Below are 20982 nucleotides of genomic sequence, written 5' to 3'. Positions count from 1 at the left end.
ATCAGTATGGGTTTGAATGTACCTTGCTGCCGTTTATAGTTCACAAACTAAGCTTCACTTTTATTTTTAACATTGAAGCTCAAGCTATTAGGAATATTTTGTTCAAAAACTGGGAATGCCTAACTAGTGACAGACAGGTTATAATTAATTATGCTTGTTGGATTTGCCTAGTATTCGCCTTTCTTTTCTGTTTTGCTTCTGAGTTTGCATTTTTATAATCTGTCAGAATGACAGATGAGATCATACAGGAGTCACTGTGGACTATGATGTTTGCAGATGACATTGTGATCTGTATTGAGAGTAGGGAACAGGTTGAGGAGACCCTGGAGAGGTGGAAATGTGCTTTAGAGAGGAGAGGAATGAAGGTCAGCAGGATTAAGACAGAATATATGTGTGTAAATGAGAGGGAGGATAACGGAATGGTGAGGATGCAGGTAGTAGAGGTGGCGAAGGTGGATGAGTTTAAATACTTCAGATCAGCAGTTCAGAGTAATGGTGAGTGTGGAAGAGAGGTGAAGAAGAGATGGCAGGGTGGAGTGGGTGGAGAAGAGTGTCAGGAGTGATTTATGACAGACTAGTACCAGTAAGAGTGAAAGGGAAGGTCTACAAATGGATAGTGAGACCAGCTATGTCATATGGGTTGGAGACTCAGAGCTGGACATGGCACAGTTAAATATGTTAAGATTTGCACTGGCTGTGACGAGGGTGGACAGCCATCGAAGCAAGATTGCATTGGTTTGGACATGTGCTGAGGAGAGATGCTGGGTATATTGGGAAAAGACTGCTAAGGATGGAGCTGCCAGGTAAGAGGAAAAGAGGAAGGCCTAAGATAAGGTTTATGGATGTGGTGAGAGAGGACATGCAGGTGGCTGTTGTGACAGAGCAAGATGCAGAGGACAGGAAGAAATGGAAGCAGATGATCCGCTGTGGCGACCCCTAATGGGAACAGCCGAAAGGAAAAGAAGAAGCTGTTAAATCAAAAAGGCTCTTTTCCAATCATAATATTGTTACCAAATCAAAACAAATGAGAATTAAAGTGTGCAGCATGAATAACTAAATAAAATATATATGAGAAGAAATCAGCTGCTCAGTAAGAAACACTAATGATATCATGAATATGCTAAATAATAATGAGATTGTGAATATGCATATTTCAGTCTATGTAAAACTTAAACACCATATAGACACATACATTCATTTTATATTGTTTTATGCTCATCTGATGACCTGTTTCTAGGCGGGGTGGAGATAGAGCAAGTGCATTTCTGGACATCTGGTTGAAAGCTTATTTGCATAAGTGCATGGTGGTTGAACATGTGGAAGTGTAATTTGTGGAAAGAGGTGGTTGTTGGAGATACTGAGGTGGTGGTGCTGCGGTAATGTTGACGCCTCACAGTAAGACATTGTCCTGTTCGATTCTCAGCTAAAGCGTCTTCTGTGTGGAGACATGCATGAATGGGCATAACTTCGTTGAAGGTTGTGCGTCAGGGCTGGCAAATCGGTATGTAAAAATCTACTGCCAATCATTAGCGGACCGGAGTTCCGCTGTGGCGACCCCTAACCGGAAAAAGCCGAAAGACACAACAAGGTTGTTGGAGATAGGTGTTGTTAAAATGTATAGTGTGTGCAGAAGGTGTCTGATGTGTAGCTGAATTCATTTACTTGTGTCGGTATTTACACACACGTGCGAGCGAGTGTGTGTGTGTGTGTGTGTGTGTGTGTGTGTGTGTGTGTGTGTGTGTGTGTGTGTGTGTGTGTGTGTGTGTGTGTACTCATATACCCCCCATACTCTGGAATAAACAAAATATCTAGTGTTGAAAATAAGCAAGGAAATTATTAGGAGTTGAGTTAGCAAAAGTCCTTTTCAAACAAAGTTATTGCTCTGTTATATTCAAGTGATACCACAGTGAATGTTGCAATGAGAAAGTACTATTATGTTAGGACTAGAAGGTTATATACTCCTCTTTAAAATGGGCAACACGATTATCTAAGGTAGCCCAGTGTTTGACAAGCAACTCTCTGATTCCACGACAGAATACTGCCAACAGTACAACTGGATCCTACAAAAGTGAAAAATTATCACTGCGCAAAAAAATCCTAAATCTTCTAAACATTGTTGCATGCTTTGGAGCCATTCATTTGTCCTACCAGTGTTTCCTTGTGAATTGCTTATCCAGTCTCTCCCCCAATGTCTTCTAACCTCCTCTGATTGATTCCCATAGTTATCATGCAATATGTTATATACCCTACTAATTATCTCTTTTTTAACAGCAGCTTCTGTTCTTGATTCAACTAAAAATTCTACCAGACCAGGTGTTTCTCTAAGAATTCCCCTTTTCCTTTCTCTTTGCCAATACTCTGATATCAATTCCTGGCAGGGAAGGCAGTCCCTAGCCTGCAGTCCAAATGTCTTCTGGGCCTCTTCCTATTCTACTACCTTCCCCCTCAAATGATTTGTTCCTAACACATTGGTTCCTTTGCCAGTTTTCTCCAGTAAATTCCAACCACCTCCACTTATTCTCTGTAACCCTAACTGAAGTCATCCCCATAGGCAAAATCTCCTTTCTCCATTTTAGTGTTGGCATAGCTATTAGAATAAATGCTTTCTGCTACTTTATGAATATAATGTTTCCTTTTTTTTGATTCTCCAAGTCTTTTGGGTTTCTAATACCATGATGGGAATGCACCCTATTCCTATGTCAAAGTACAATTAAAGTTAATGAAATTAGTATTGTTTCAGTCTTTGATGTCAGTCAAAGCTGCTCTTTGCAGCACCCGAAATGTGTCCAGTAATGATTCCTTCTGCAATTTGTATGGGGTTGCATATGTTGGTAACATATCTAAGTGTGATTGTAGATTCTTTATTATAAGACCCATTGCTCCTACTACTATTGGAACTGTCTGGGTATCTTTCTTCCACATTGCTCTCATTTCTGCCTGGTGATCCTGATATTTTATGACTTTGTGTCTCTCTGCATGCAAGACACTGTAGTCACTGGGTGTGACAATTTCAATGATCAATGCTACTCTTGTCTTTTCTTGGACCACTATATCCAGTTTTCTAGTATCTATCTTTTGAACTGTTGGTAACGGGTGATCGCATGTGATGTAAACTTCATAATTTTCTATGATGTTGTGTGGCTTTTATTTCCTGTGTTTTTCAGCCACTTCAATACCATAATGTTTGGACAATCCACAGTGCATCAATCTTGCCACATTATTATGCTTTCTGCCATTAGTATGTTGCAACTTGCAAAAAGGTGTGCAACTGTTTCCAATTTGGTTTTACAAAACCTACATTTGTCTGTTTCTTCCACATGTTCAATGGACTTTGTCAGCCAACATGTACTTAGCCCTCTATCTTGGGCTGTTAATATTAACCTTTCATCTCTTGGTTTGAGTTCGCTTCTCCTTAACCATTCCCGCGTTCATTCCTGATCAACATTGGGTTCTTCCAGAAGTTTTCTAGACTTGCAACTATATTTATGCTTTTTCCACATTTATTGCCTTCTCACCTGGTCCTTCACCTTATATTCTTTCTATTGTTTTTTGGCACATTCAGTTGCTGCCTGATTTTTATCCACTTCTGGTTTGATTTCCATTCCTGCTTGACACCAATATGCTTCTGCTAAATTAAGCAGAGAAGTCATCTTAGATTTATTCTCCTCACGTTTCAAAACTTTCACTATATTTGGGTCTTGTGAGGTCAGCAGATATGTGCGGAATCCCACGACTGCAGATCTATACATACAATCAATTTCATCGAGGCACATCCCTCCTTCAGAACGGGGAATATATAATCTTGGTATGCGCTGATTTTTATAAATCATTTGGTGAGCATGAAGCATCCTTCTTGTTTTCCTATCTGATCTATCCAACACGTTTTGGGGCCAGTCAGTCCAAAACTGCAAGTTAGGACAGCAACAGCAAATTGGTTTATAACTTGAATTTTGTTTATAGATGTCAGTGCTGTTTTCAGGATTAATTTAAGTCTTCTGCAATATTCCTTACTAAGTTTTATTTGCATTTGTTCATGTTTTATTGTTGATCCTTCATAAATTCCCAAGTATTTATACACTCCTTCTTGCTCAAGTTCTTTTATATCACATTCTTGTCCCAAACTGATGTTTTCCTGATGTTGCAGTTTTCTTGCTTTAAAGGTTGCTTTTGCATATTTATCAAGACCAGATGACATTCTTATATCATCTGAAAAAGTTTTGACAACTTGCAGTTGTGCTTTTAGGTCCTCATCTGATGAGCTATACAGTTTTAAATCATTGACAAAGAGAAGATGAGAAGTCTTTATACTGTTGTTTTCTAGGAGCCAAGTTATAGCCATGGCCTAAGCTGTTAAGTAGACAGTTTAATGGGTTAAGGGCAAGGCAGAATAGCAGTGGTGACAGAGAGTCACCCTGGAATATCCCCCTTTGAATTGTTATCCCTGGGATACTAATTTGTCCTTTATCATGGCATAATTGCAAAGTGATCTGCCACTGTTTCATGGTCACTGTAATGCAGTCGATCAGTGCAGGGTGTATCTTACACATTTTTATCCATGAATGTGGGATACTATCAAATGCTTTTTTGTAGTCAATCCATGTCATACTTAGATTCTTCCTCTTTTTATAGTACTCCACTATAACTTTATATAACAACAAAGGATCCTTTGTTCCATATGACTTTCTTTTATTGCCATTTTGTTCTACTGCCATAATTGAGTTTTCTTTTAAATGACTATAAACTCTGTCATCATCAATTCCCATTTATAGTTTATACATCATTGGAAGGCAAGTTATTGGTCTATAATTTTTAGGGTAGCTTGCAGGTTCACTCTTAAGTAGGAGCATTGTTTTTCCTGTTGTTAACCAGACTGGTGTCTGTTTGGAGTGTGCATATAAATAGTTCTTATGGCTAAATCTTTGTGCAATGATCAGCCAAAAATTAGGTACTGCATCTGGGCCTGGGGTTTTCCAATTAGAGGCTTTTCTTAACTTTGTTTCAATCTCTCTGGCTGTTACTTCATCCCATTTCATACCCTGTTCCTTTCAACCTCTTATTCTTTCTTTAACTTCTTCTGTTCATTTATCATCTTTGTTATGCTCCACAGGATCTTCATAGATACTTCTCCAAAATGTATATATTTATTTTTTGGCAGTCTTTCAGTTCCTTTTACCTTATTTCCCAATTCTCTATAAAACTTTTTTGGATCATCAATAAATTGCTTATTTTGTACTTTTCCTTTATATTTATTTTTGTATCTTCTAAGTCTTTCTGCCTGTGCTGAACTTTTTAGTTTATTTGCAATAGTGCATGATAGATCCTGGTTTGTTCTAATACTGCACATTGCTTTTATCACATCTATCTTTCTTAGTATTTTTGTTGATCTATTCCCTCGTTTATAATCTATATATAATATAAGACAGTGACACTTCTTGTCTTAATTGCTTTATAGTTTTCTCTATTTGATATTTCCATGATGGTATTCAATTTCTCCCCTTTCTTTCCCTCACTACCCAGTGTTCTTGTGGTAGAACTTTATCAGTTATTAATTTAGCTACACAGTAATATATCCTGTTTACTTCTGTTATATCGCATGGGTCTCTATGAACAGCTCATTTGTTTTATCAAACTTCTGATTTTTGGGGTTTTATTAACCTTCTGCAATCTATTTCTTTCATTGATCTTGATATATCTATGTCTATTACATCAAGCAACGCTTCACTTAGCTCATTTTCTTCCAAACGGAGGGCACATATTTTATTTTCCGTTTCCTGTGGGCATTCTATAGAAGATTCTATAGCATCTTTCTGTGGCACATTCTCTTCAACTTCATCCTGTGCCTCTATCTTATGGGAACTCACTGGCCTATCACTCCTCAACATAAACTGCATCAGAGTTTTCACAGTTTCCTGTTCCTTCCCTTGCTGTCTAGCTTCAAGTGAATGTTTAAACTGGTTTCCTGTGGAAAGCTGCAAATTATCTTCATATAGCACTTGACCAGTTGCTTCCTGTTCCACTGATTTCCCCTTAATTTTGATATCCATTACTCTATCCTGTTCTGGTGCTTTCTGAATAAGTTGTTCTACACTGAATCCTTCACTTTGCAGGTACTCCATGACCTCAGTTTCTATCTCTTTAACTTTTCCATTACTAATGTTGTGTATGACTGTTGTTATTCTCATTAAGGATCTGCTTCCAAAATCCCACTTTCTCCTTTTTTTTTGAATTTTTCCCATTTCATCATCATCCCTTTCTACTTTGAATTATAGCTTTCTGCTTGTGTTATGTACATGAGCCTAAACTGTGTAGCTCTAAAATATCCCATCAAATAAGGTAATCCTAAACCTCCTTGCTCTGTTGGAAGGATCAATTTATCCCATTTGACCCTTGCTTTCTTCACCTCCCAGATAAATTCTTTCAACTCTTTATTAATTATTGTCCACAAATTGTTTTCTGGATGATAAAAATATGCCCGACCTGTACATACAACTAAAGGGATTAAAAAAGTGTTCACTGAATCTTGCTATCCATATCCATAAACAAGTGTTTCCAATTTCTTAGTTTTTGTATTATCTTTTATTTAGTTTCTCCTCACATATCCTTAGCTGCCATAACAGAATTGTTTTTTAATCCATACTGCTAAATACTTCATTTTATCATGTTCCCATAAATATGGGTATTACTGGATCAATGCATGTGTTGGTATGTAGTTTAGAGTAATAGCCATTATTTTATCTTCATTAATTTTATATCCTGAAAAGACTTGAAACTGTTGCAAGATGTTCCACAATAATAAGATGTCCTTTTCTGGTTTTATTAGGTACAAATTAATATTGTCTGCAAATAAAGTCAACTTTTCTTGATTATCATACCAATTATATCCTTGAATTTCTGAGTTTTTTATTTTCTTTGCTAATGGCTCTAAATATAAAGCAAATAAAGTGGAAAGATGATACCCCTACCTCCCACTTTAATTTTTGTCTCCGATCCTTCATATATCCTCATAATTAACCTTATTATTGTATCAGGGTATGTAAGTACCTCCATTATACTACTCATAAAATCCCAGCTTACTCTGTTTAATGCTTTCTCTCCACCAAGACCCGCCAGCAACTGCAGTGTTTTCTTATACTCTGCATTAGTCTGGATCATTATTCTTCTATTAATGTTGTTAAATGTTTGTCTCCCCTTCACAAAACCATATTCATCCATATCTATCAATTTTGTCAACACCTTTGCCATTCATTTAGCTATTATAGGCATAAATACTTTTATAATCATGGATTAAAATTGAAATGGGCCTATATGAAGCTGGGTCTTATGGGTCTTTACTGTCATTAGGTATTACAGCCACCACAGATTTCTTCCAGGATGTTGGTGCCTCCTCTTCTTTTAAAATACTGTTAAACAAAACCTTCTAGATCTTTATTCCTTTCTTCCCTCCTATGTTTGTTCTTGATTTCCACATTTCTCCGCCCTAATTTTGACAACAACCCTTTCTACTTTCTGTTGCTCAAGTTTTGCTAAAAGTGTATGTGGTCTAGAGTTATTATCAAGAAACAGTTGCTTAACAGCAAACTTTCTAAACTCTTGCATATTATCCAGGTACTCTCTTATTTTTTCTTTAGCAATCTGCAGTTACTCTTCTTGCTCTGTGAGATTCCACTTATTCTGCAATACTTTAACTTTTGTCAACTGCTACAAATAAGTCCTGTTATTTCTTAACTACATCTGTTTTCCTACCTTAGTTTTAAACTCCACTTTAATTTTATATTAATCACTAGCTATAACTTCTGAAAACATTTTGGTATCCCCTAATAACTCTCGAATAATTTCCACTAACCATTCCTTAAATTCCTCTATTTTTAACAAGTAGGTGGGGAAGCACCAGACTCTCATTTTTACTTCATTACCCTGCATTATTATCTTTGTTGTTATTGGGGCATGATCTGAAAACGTTATTGGATGCATGTCGAAGCTTTCAATTAAAGGCATATGTTCCTGTGAAATGTAATTTCTGTCTAGTCTAGCCCAGTTATTCTGCCTTGGGAAATAATAAGTAAATTCTGTCTGAGTTCCTGCTACTTAATTAAATGTCTTCCATACCAAACATTTTCATAAATGTCTACCTCCTTTTGTTGTATATTTCCCTTCTAGGGCCCCCAGATATATCCTCTCTATTGCAAATCAAGTTCCAGTCCCCACCTATAAGTAATCCCTGCTAAAAGTTGATATTTCTCTCTAAATTTTCTTAAGATCCATAACAGCAGCTTTGGGTAGAATATAAATACATGCAGCGTAATCCTCCTCCCTTACCAGTAGCCCTTTAATACCACAAATCTACCATTATTATCTTTCTTTCCTCTTCTGTCATTATTGAAGCTCCTCTAGTAATTAGTATAACTACTCCACTTTTCCTTTGTCCCTGATATTCTGCTGAATATCCATCCTGAAATCCTTTCTTTATCAAATTCACATGCTCACTTCTTTCCAAATGCGTCTCCTGTAGCATTGCTATTTGCACTCTGCATTTCTTGGTATAATTCAATACTCCTAACTTTTTTCTCAATACCTATGAGGCCACTCATTTTCCAAAATAATAGGGATAGTGTAGCCATTAATACCAAGTTATTATTTCCACCTATTACATATGACATCTTTTTTAAATATCTATTTCCAGCTTTTGTGTTACATGTACCCACTAATGTCTGGCAGGTTGATCTTTTATACAGTTGTTTCTTGTCATCTCCATTTTAACATATGTCACACTTTACAAAACTTTTTGTTTTAATGAAAACCTCAAACAAAAGACTAACGCACTCACCCCCATAACTAGTCCCTGCCTCCCTTATCTAAATATGCTGCCCCATTGTCACATAATCATGGAGAAAGGGAAACAAATGTGTTCCTGCACACTGGCATCAAGAGTTTTCTTGTGTTAAAAATATACCTGAACTGCACCTGTACTTTAAATCTTAACAAAATTAAATAAAATTATCCATTTGCCACCTCTGCTACTAAATCCATCTCCATGCATAGCAGACCACACACAAATAAATGAAAACTCTAGTCTGCAGTTCAAATAATAAAAAAAGTAAACTAAAATTCTAGTTTTCCCAGCTCCACAATTTAATTTCCCTAACAACCACATGAATACTCTACAAGAAAGTGGCCAACACACCTAAAGTTGATGTTTGTGGAATTCAGCATAATGTAGTCAAACTACTGACTACAATGAAACCACATATTCTTAGATATTCCAAACATAAATATTGTTCACCATATCATTATTTGCAAAATGGATGGTGTTGAGAATGTAAATGCATACTGTTTTAGAAATGGTCAAAATACAAAACTATGTGATTCTCCATATTTTAGGCAAAAAATGCAAAACTAAAATACATTTCACAATTTTAAACTAACACTTATGAATAAATTAAAACATGAAAACATAAAGATTGATTAGCTTCATTAGTGGAGATAATTTACACTTACATTGTACATTTGCACTTTTTATTGCCTGCCACCTACTTTTATACTGTATTTATACACTGTGTACTAAACTATACTGTTGTACTGCAATTGGCTGTATTACTGTGCCTGTTAAATCAAATTGTTTTGCTGTTTTCACTTTTTGCAAAGCTCTTTTTACTATTTTCACTGTTTGTTAAGTACTTACTGGTATTTTTTCACTGTTTTAAAACTATCTGTTGCGCTTGTTCTTGTTAGCTGTTTAAAACATTCTTTAGAACCACCTTGCCGATTTTCTGCTGTTTTAAATATTTTTTAGTCTTTCACTAGCATAGTCCAGATACAGGCTTACTAGATCTGGATCTGTTTGTAATGGCTGTTTCTTCTAAGCACATTTTCCAGGCCATCTTAGATTGGAAGGGGCCTATCTGCACTTTAGTGAGAGAATTGTGCTGATTGGGTACTGTCTGGTAAAGGGAGGTCAGTCTAGGGCTTGGAATAAGCATCCTCATTGGTCCTTTTGAATTTTTTAAAAGTATTTTTCAAGTTTTTAGCTTCTGGTATTTAGGCCCTGCATTTGAACAGGCTTCTGCTTGTTTGTGCATTACACAGCACCGTGCACTGCTGCACAATTGTGAGCCAAAGCCAGATAGTTGAATTCAATAATGTTTCCCTTAAATACAACTGTATCACACTAGTGTAGCCCTCAACCTTAGTGCTTTCCTGGTCAAAGAAATACTGTTAGTGAGCTGTAATGTATTAAACCACCAGCAAAAATAAATACATTAATCTACTTCCACTGAGCTCATCCGTGATCGATTCTGAAAAACCACCCCTAGTGACAACAGTCTTCAAACTAGCATTATGGGCAGTTGGACTACCCTTGTTTCTTCTGCCAACCTTTTTGACTTGAGTCTCTTGAGGCAGTGCAGCAATTGCGTCATGTACATCGGCACCCCTCTACTAATAATTGACTTTAGTACAGAGTGTGATGGATGTATCTGCACTAAGAATCTTGAATCCATGCTCCCTTGCACTCAAAACAATAACATGGAAAATGTTGTCAACTCACCCACCACTATATATATGCACATAGTACCACTACTCATACATATACTATGCATCAAACACAAAAATCTACATATATTAGAGGTTCTCTCAGAAAACTTACCAAAACACCAGAGACCTCCAAAACACATGACTACTATAACTAACACAGTCCCTACAGCCCCCATCACACATAGCAACACCAGTGTCTCACCCACCAAGCCTGTAAGGCGTTAACACTCAAAGAACAAATTTTCCTGCCAATGGAGACTCAACAGTGAGACACACAGATGCCTCACTCACCAGGTTGGACAAAGAGAAAGTCATGGTCAGTTGCCTGTCTGGTGCCAGGATTCATCAGATCACACATGCACTCAGGTCTCTCAGCAACAAGTACCATTATGACTCTGTCATAGTTCATGTTGGTGTGAACAACCTGAGATGTACCTCATTGGACTATATGAAGAGAGACATGGTTGAACTCTTTGAGTATGTGTCCCAGGAAGGTATGTCCCTAGCCTGGAGCAGCATACTACCCTCACCTAGAATGATACCACAGTATAAACAAAAAATTATTGATTTCAATAATTGGCTTAGTTTTTGGTGTCATTCAGAGAGGATCCAGTTCCTGTCAGCCTGGGAAGCCATGATCGACAAGCCTTGCTGCTTTAGCAGACACAATTTGCACCTGGCACCTCTAGGCTTTTGGCAGCTGGCAAAGGCTCTTGCCTACCCCATAGCACCTTTGTTAGGCAAGGTCTCGAAAACAACATTACCAACATGAAATTAGCCAATCAGAACAAAATAAGGGCCATACTGCTAAATGCTAGCAGCTTAAACCAAAAACTGCACTCCCTGGAAGCACTTCTATCACCAGAGGATGTAGATGACTGTGCAGTTACAGAAACCTCATTCAAGACATCAGACAGCATCCCAGCCTTGCAAGGTTCAATGCCTTTCACACAAAATTAACATGTGAAAACCAAATGAGGAGGTGTTTAAATCAATATTAGAGATAAATTCACCTCCCATCTAGTTAAACTGGACAACTCCATTAAGTTACTCCAAGTCCAGGTTACAGTGGGTAAGACCCCCACTGAAGTCATAGCCAGGTAAAGATCCCCCTTCATGGGTCATGACATCCATGAAGCCTACTTGACCAAACTGGAGACAATCCAAATTTTACTGAACACACTGCTTATTGGGGATTTCAATCATCCCACCATCAAGTGGGAAACCTACTCTAACCCCAACTTGCTAGCACAAGAGTTCCTTGGCTTTGTTAATTCAAATGCCCTGGAACAAATTGTTCATACCCCAACAATAGGAACAAACACTCTAGATCTGGTCCTCACCAATATGTCAAATAGATGCACTGCCAAAACTGTCGTACCCTCATTAGTTAAAACTGACCACAAATCAGTCACCTTCAAGCTGGCACTAACACCAGAACTCACAAAGGGTGAAATCCAACTAAAAAAAGTAATGGTATAAATGCATTCCAAGCCCCACCCCAAGTTGGAACTGGTAACTACACCGAAGCTCACACTAAAGCCCTGTACAATCACTTGCATAAGTGTATAAACTCGGCTGAACTGGAAAGAATCAAAGCCAGAGCCCCAAGTAAAAAAAAAACAAGCTGCCATGGTGGACATCCAGCATCAACAAACTTTACAATAATTGCAAAATGTTGCTGTCCAAGAAAACAAAGGCAAGGCCTCAGCAATGGAAAAGCATCCTCCTCAGCCATAAAAGGCAAATAAGATAAATTGTCAAATCCTCTAAGGGCTCCTTTGAGAGAAACTTACCAAGTACAGCCAAGGATAACCATACGGCCTTTTACAGCTACATATGTAGCCTAAAAAGCAGGACCCAAGTATGTGCAGAACTAGTGACCAACGGTATCACACACACCGACCCCACAGAGATAGCAAACCTGCTAGGGGATACGTTCGGTGAAAATTTCACTCTCTTATCCCCTCCTAACTAATCATAAACCTTCCCTGAAACTTCCCCCCAACCTACACATCTGAAGAGTAGGTCCTCAAAGCCTTGTCCAAGGCAAAAAACACAGCCTCTATGGGACCAGACGACATCCCAGGCTATCTTCTAAACAGTCTAAAACATGAACTAGCATCACCATTAAGTACTCTTTCCAATCGTAGCCTAATCACAGGCTTGCCTGGGGAATGGAGAACAACAACAGTTATTCCCTCCACAAAGGTGGCCTAGCAACAGACCTGGGGAATTACAGACCCATAACCCTGATCAGCCTCATCTGTAAAGCCATGGAACAATTATGGACCTCATAAATAAAGACATAGGCAACCTCCAAACCCTGGATCCTGCCCAATTTGGCTTCATCAAGAGCAGATCCTTCCTGCTAAATATGGCGAATTTCTTTAAAAATGGGACCAGGGCCATTGATGAGGGCAAATCTGTGCACACAGCATACCTCACCTTGGAAAAGATTTTTAGCACAATCCCACATTCAGGCATTACCAATAAACATAGCAAACTGAATGTAAACCATTTCATTGTAAGATGGGCTGCCAACTGGCTCACGGACCAGACACACACTGTCAAAGTGGGTGACTCCATAACAACCAGCATAAGGGTCAGTGCTGGGTCCCATATTGTTTGGTATATACTTCTCAGAAGCTCAAGTCAAAACTAAGGGGTTGTAGCTGAACAAGTCTACAGATGACTGCAAACTAGGTGCAATCACTGAATCTTCAATTGATGTCAGTATACTCCAGGAGGGTCTCATGCAGACCAGCAACTGGTGTATTAGTCACAGTCTCAAACTGTATGCAAAAAATGCATCATCATTTCCTTCAGCACAAACAATATCCATTCACACTATCAAATCAACAGCAATACCCTAAGTACCCTCGAAGTGGTAAGGGACCTGGAATCACAAGCTGACTGCCACCTTAACTTCAATCACCGTGTGTCTACTGTAGTAAGGAAGGCTTTCTATGTAGCACACTTGACTAGTAAACTTAAATAGGACATGCTGGAGGGAACAGCGACTGCCACGTCTTTGGAACAGGCTACCAATTCATGTGAAACAGAGCACCTCTATGCCACTGTTCAGTTGGAACCTGGACGAGTGGATGGGGCACCATAAATTCATACCAGGGACAATGCCCACAATCCTCCTGGACATGGGCAGTCATCACTAGCATTTCTATGGTATTACACTGGGATGAAATGGCTAGCCTTAAAATGACCTCTGGGTCAATAGCCTAGTAATCTTCTATGATCTTATTTGTTTTATTAACAAATTAGTCTGAAATCTCACATTCTGTACACATATTCTTTTCCCCATTTGCAGCATTTTTTCATTTCCAGTTACAAGATGTTACATAAAAGGGATGTGCAACACTGGACATGAAAATTGTTTTCCATTATGAAATCTGACCTTGGAAATTATCTGCAAAGGCTGTGAAGCCAAGGTGCTAAGCTTAAAGTTTATTTTACGTTTGTATATCCTGATGATTTTTGTTATTTGCTTATATATTCCTGATGAAAAATAAATGACATTGGAAATTCACATGTGGCTTCACAACTCATGAATCCACACCTATAAATATATATCTTTTTTTTATATTTTCATTTACATATCCTTTGTATATAAATGTGTGTACATGCATGCATGTGTGTGTGTGTGTGTGTGTGTGTGTGTGTACATATCAGTTAGTGATTTTTATCTCTCATTTGTGTACCCTCTGCAGTCTGGGTTCACCATTTATCCTTAGTGTCTCCAGTGCTATCCCCCAGGACTGAGACTGCACCAATAGTGGCTCAGGTATGAGAACTCGAGCAGAGTAGCCTGCAGAATCACATATGTTGGCTGTGCACACTGGGGAGGATTTTTGGTATGCCTCAACTCGGCAAAGTTAGTAATGTTACACATGTGACAGCACATAAGATCAGCTATCTCTGCACCCCTCCGATACAGCAGTTTTACTGGTGATGTGTCCCATGATTATGACACATTCCCATCACTGGAAATGCATCTTCATCATGAACAGAACCATCTACCTACCTCCCACCTAGAGTGGGCGAGCCGGCAAAACAACTCTTTCCCACCCCCTCTCTCCCTGGCTCCTTCAGAGCCCAAACTGCTAGTCTATCTTGGGTCATATGGACTGTAGGTTGGGCTCCACCTCTCTATGACATGGAGACAAGGATTAGTTAGTGATTATTTGATAAAAGAACAGTGAAACAAAGTGAGTGATTCTCTGATGTATGACAGAATAATTTCGGGCCAGTCCTTCGCATCGATAGGTTCCACTATACAATTCCCAGCCTGCTATAGCCAGATTCTGAAACTAGATAGGTGAAATGAATTTTGTTTTTCTGCTGCCACTTATTAAAACTCCATCCTGCAAGATATTTACAAGTGTACAACACTGCTCTTTAAATCATCCCTCAAGTCCACTGAAATCATGCCATTTTTTTCAGCCATTCTGCCTATAGGAATACTGTTAAATGGACACATAGCTGCTAGAATGCACCTTCATTTCTTTTGCGGTTTAATGTATGTAATTTTATAGTGTATTTTCCAGACATATTTCCTAATAAGGAAAGGTTACTGGAGTAAAATTAGTGATTGCAAAGTCATCCCCAATGAAACAGTTGGCCCTCAGTGTAAACCACTGTTTGCAACAATCAGCGTTAAGCAGTAGTCAGAGAAGGCTCTAAGGTCAACTGACACCAGGCTGAAGACCTAGAACTTGACTGGAGAGAAAGTACAACATTTAATGGAATTACTCAGGGCTCTATCATTCCAAGAAGAGGAGAAATAGGTGGAGCTGAAGAAGAATTACAGCGCCTCAAAATAGCATGCGCAAGGACTACAGAACAGATATGTGGCCGAGCCAGGTATGGAAATAAGGTACATAAGAAATGCTGGGGTGGAACGCAGAAGTCCAGGAAGTCATCACAAGAAAGGAGTGCAAGAAAAACTGATGGACAGAAAAGACGGACCAGGATAGGAAGGAATGCTGATTGGCCAACAAAGAAGCTAAGAAAGGAGTTGCAATAGCAAAGAACAAGGCATCGAGGCTCTCTACCACCTTCTGGATATTAACTCAGTAGGTGGCAGGAAGAAACTATATCAGGTTGCAAGGCAAAGACAGAAAGATAAAGAAGTTAGGCAGATACCTTTCATATGTTTGCCAGCAATAACCTGCTCACTAGTCTACAGGACATAAAAGGCAGATAAAAGGAATACTTGCAGCAGCTTCCCTCTGAAGAAACCCCCTACAGAAGTTGTAATGCCCCAGACACAGTCTCGAATGAGAGAAGAAGAGAAGCCCATCCTAGAAGAAGAAAGAATAGCACTAAGGAAAATTAAGAGAAAGCAGCAGACTCGTGTGAGGTTGCAGCAGATATCTTAAAGACGCTGGGTGGCATACAGGAGAAATGGCTCCTGAGGGTACTTATAGCGGTGTTAAGAGAAAGGCATATCCCAGATGACTGGACAATAAGCATACTCAAGCCAGTGTACAAGAAAAAAAGAGGACATCCACAACTGTGGCAGTACAGAGGTTTAAAACTTGTGTCACATTGCATGAAATTTCTGGAGAGGGTGATTGAGAAATGGATAAGCACAGTAGCAGAAAATAAGATGGGAGACGACCAGTTCAGATTCAGATCAGGATGCAGCACAATTGACCTGATGTTTGCAGGAAGACTGATAGTTGAGAATAAGCTAGAGATGAGGAAAAAGTGAGAATAAGCTAGAGATGAGGAAAAAGTTCAACTGGACATTCCTAGACTTGGAGAGAAAGCATATGACATCATCCAAAGAAATCTGATGTAGGCAGTACTGTGGTGGTTCGAAGTCCCAAAACATAGGTAGAATTAGTGCAGGCTATATACAAGGACCCAATGACTCAAGTACAAACCGGGTGTGCACCAGAGTTCAGCTTTGAGCCCACTCTTGCTTATACTTGTGATGGACTATATTAGCAAACAGGTTGGAGAGGACAGGTTAACAAAGTTGCTGTATGCAGATGCTGTGGCATTACAGACAAACTCTGAGCAACAACCTCTGCAAAGGAAAGGGGAATGGAATGCAAAACTATAGGCACACGGGATGAAACTGAGTACAGATAAGACAGTGGTAATAGCAGCAAACTGGGGAAATCAGAAGAAGCTAAGAACTGAGACAGAAGGGAAGACAGTGGAACAGGTTAATAGCTTCAAGTATCTGGGAGGGGTGGTTGAGGAGGAGGAAAGTCTGAATGAAGAGGTCAAAGGTAGAATCAGGGGGGCTTAAGCCAACCGGCATAGAGTGTCAGGTGTAGTGCATGACAGAAGAATGCCAAAGAAGTTGAAAAGTAAGATGTACAAACAGTGGTGCAACCAATGGTACTGTATGGTAGAGAAACCTGGGCAGTAAAGGCAGAGCAGATGAGGAAGATAGAGGGTGTGTAAATGAAGTACGTGAGAATGGTGGTAGAATGCACACTGTGAGACAGATGGAAAAATGATGACATAAGAGCAGAAGCCAAAGTAGCTTCAGTTGCAGAAAAGATTAAAGAGAACAGATTAGGGTGGTACGGACACATGCAGAAAAGCAGAAGACACTCTGGTGAAGACGAATTGAGACAGACAAGAAGAAGAAAAGAGAAAGCCAGGATGTCCAGCAAAGAGGTGGATGGATTGTGTGAGAGAAGATCTGTGACAGTCAGGCATGAGTGTCGAATAAGGCAAGAGTGTGGCACTGAATCAAGATAGATGGCAACAGTTAACATGATACCTCAACCCCATGTAGAAACTTGGAAAAAAAGGGGAGTGATGATGATGATGATTGCTAGGCATATTTCTCTCACACAAACAAGGTGAAAGTGGCATGTGTCCACTCTATCATTCATCTTACAATTCATCATATTATAGCCATGAGCACATAAAACCCACATAATCTATAAACCTGTCAGATCAGCTCAACTTACTTGTGCTTTTCACACTGCTGGGTCAGTTGCTCTGTAGTCTCTGACATCACATCTAAAACAGAAACAGAAGCAGAAACAAAAAGAATGTTAGTAGAATGAAACATGCTCTTCTTATAACCTGCCTATTCAGCCTGACTGAGATCTAGAAACCTATGGATTTATTTGTCGTTTATCATTCCTGGTAACATTCATTCTTCTGTAGTTACATCAGCCTGTTATCTCAGATTCCACACATGTCATCAGTTTTGTAATAGAGAAGGACTCAACAAAGTTTAACTCCTTGAGGTTAAACTCCCCGATTGCTGTTTTCCATAAGCAATCACTGCTGCTATGGTTTCTAAGTAGGTACTCTCCCTCATTCCTCTGTTTTAGGGATTTTCCTTTTTTTTGTGTTTCTGCAACTGTGAAGTTGATTTTTTTTACATATATATTCACCACCTATCTTAAACTCAGCTCACCTTAACCCATAAGTCATCCATACCCCATCTGCCTAACCAGAAATTAGACCCCTACTCTAATACCATCTTCCAAATCATCCCCTTTTGTCAAATAATACACAACTGCTTACCACCTACAAACCACAAAGGGCTGATGGGGTCAGTCTTTATTCCAAGAGTGTAATTTGGAATAACATTTCTATATTAATCATGTTTATCACACAGCTTCATCTTTTCAAACCGTTAGTAAAATACTTTCTCTCTGCTTCCTGGTTCTGTCCCTGCTCCTCATCTGGGACATACCTCTCTAACACTCTTCACCACTTTTCCTATACTTCCCACTAAAGCACTAAATCACTTAACCTGCTTATCCCCTTGTAATCCTCTCTTTATGGTACTTTTTAGACTACTATACCTCCTTCTAATTAGCACAACAAATTACTATTCCATCACTACTTCTCTGTTAACACTCAGACTTTCTTATCTCCTTGAATACATGACTCTGCTATATTTCCTAAATCACTCCTACCTACCTATTGCATACACTGCTCTTCTAGCTTTAGAGTCTCAATACAAGGCTTGTAAATTCATTGTTTTTGAATATCAATACAAATGTTGTTATACTGACTAGTATGGTATGTATTCTCTGAAACTGCATTATAAAATGTGTTGTTGTAAATATTGATTGCATTACATATGATACCTTGGAGCTTTTCTCCCCAGGCCTCCACTGAAAAAGGACACCTGCGCACAGTTGGACTTATACACACACACACACACACACACACACACACACACACACACACACACACACACACACACACACAAACACACAGCTGTGGAGTTGACAAAAATATAGAAATAGATACACACACACACACACACACACACACACACACGCACATACATATTTTATATATATATATATATATATATATATATATATAAGTGGATACCAGTGGTTGCCCAACTAGTTGCGTAGTCTTGACCCTCTTGAAAACCTCTTAATTTTATTTATTTAGTTTTTAATTATGCTGAGTTTTCAATTCTTTATTTTGGCAGGCTGAGTCCTAACTTAGTTGGAGCTTGATGATTCATAATGGAAGTCAATGACTCACATGACTTCATAGATGCTCACTGCAGTTCACTGTACTGTGTCTACTAGAAATTCGTACATTGTTATAATCACTAAAAATGCAATGCTTTTTCTTTCATTCAAAATATCCAACCTTTTAGTTTTGCATTCATGGATCAGAGTTATAAAACTGTTTTATCTGGTTACTGCTACTGATTGGACCAAAGTATATAAACTAATTTTGCAAGATGTTTTTATCCTAGTCCTGCTCTTCCAATGTACCTTCACCAAGCATACTTCCATAGATTTCAGTTATTCTTCATAAGATGTTTCATGTGAATCTTTGGGCCCGTATAATTCATGGCTTCTACTTAATGTCATCCTGTAAACAGCCTTATGCCTGTCCCAAATATTCATATATGCAGGCATAACTGTACACAGTTGAGGGCCCTATCACTGTCTAATAAGAACAACATTTACTACCTATGCAAGTACCTCTGGTGATACATTCTAGTGCCTTAGTAGCTTTTCTGCCCAGGGATACTTCAAGTTTTGAGTTATGTGACCTATTTCTCAGGTGAAAGTTTAACATCCTCATTACATTGATGTAGGATGAGTAACCAATGTCATTGCCATTTTTCAATTTTTTTTTCTTTGACTTGCCCGTTGTCTCTCCATCCTGTGTCCTTTTGGCTCATTCATTCAGTTGGGGGGAGTCATTGGGTGCGACTCTTCTTGCTCTTCTGTTCTCATCTGGGGGGCATTTGTTTCCCTAAATGGAGAGAGTTGGGTATAAAGGAGCAGGTCATATCCTGCTTCCACAGAGGTTCCCATCCCATTAAATATAAACTCTCCCATGTGGCCAAATGGCTCAGCTAGTTATACATTTGCCTTTGATGCCAAAAACACTAGAAAAGCTGTGTGTTTTGTCTCCACAGCAGGCATTTAAGAAGAGACAGATATGTTTCTCAGAGATTACCCCTTCTTTGCAACAGGCTTCCTATTCACATTAAGCACAGCCCCTCCCTGGCCCTCTTCAAACGCAATTTGGATCAATGGATGGGGAATCACAAATTCACACCTGGGGAAGCATCTATGTCCCTTATAGAAAGGGGCAATGTGTAAGATACTCAAGGCAAAGGCACAAATCCATGTCATCCTCTTGCCCTTAGGGACCATATATTGGGTAAAATTGAGTTATATTAGCTAGGCCTGTAAGGGCTCTTAAACCATTAGCCTAGTAATCTCCTATGAACCTATTTATGTGACATGCAGTCTCACAGTAGGATCATAGGAGAGTAGTAGGTTAATGGCCGTAGTTCCTTTTTAAGCCTAGCTAGTCCTGTCCCAATTTTTCCAGTTATCAAAGTCCACAGAACACGGATGGCTTTGGTATACATCTACGCCTTACTGCATCTACTACTTGCTCCTCCCCATAAGGGACACATGTGACAAGCCAGGGGTGAATTTGTAATTTCCCATCCATTGTTCCAAACTGCATTTAAAAAGACTTAGGGAAGAGTTCTGCTTCACATGAATGGGGAGTCTGTTTCAGAGAAGTGGTAATCTCTGAGAGACATAAGTGTCCCTCTAACATGTCTTGTTTATGGCAAAAACAGGGTATAGATCCTTAGATTGGGTAATTTGTTTTGCAAATGTGTAGCAGATCCATCAGAGCTAGACTGGATAATGCCTTATAGGTTAGGTATAGACTGAGTAAAGGGACAGGGTGGTCCTCATGGAACATGTTAATTACACTCTGCATTCTTTTATTGAGGAACCTCTGTTGTCACTCCAGCTGTTGCAAATGCCTAGCTAGGTACATGCAGAAGGATGCACTGTACTCAATTATTACTCTAATGTGGGCTGAGTATATTAGAAATATGATCTCCTTAGATCTGGATGCCATGCCGTTGCTTATAAGTTGTGGCACATATAAGAATTTTCTCACCACCATGGACATATGGGGAGCAAAGTTCAG

At 39.0% G+C, this 20982-nt stretch overlaps 1 protein-coding gene across 1 annotated transcript in view; it reads right to left on the bottom strand.

Annotated features, from left to right (window-relative positions):
* SV2A (synaptic vesicle glycoprotein 2A) overlaps nt 1-20982 on the bottom strand; it is a 1331300-nt gene that overhangs the window by 909359 nt on the left and 400959 nt on the right. Inside the window, exon 2 of the mRNA XM_044079906.1 lies at nt 17490-17541. The gene's annotated coding sequence lies outside the window, so the exon portion shown is untranslated. The remainder of the gene's footprint in view (nt 1-17489; nt 17542-20982) is intronic.

Source organism: Protopterus annectens, chromosome 8.part0 (genome assembly GCF_019279795.1).
Source record: "Protopterus annectens isolate FY-2018-M chromosome 8.part0, PAN1.0, whole genome shotgun sequence".
NCBI lineage: Eukaryota > Metazoa > Chordata > Ceratodontiformes > Protopteridae > Protopterus > Protopterus annectens.
This window is presented reverse-complemented; position numbering and strand designations above follow the sequence as displayed.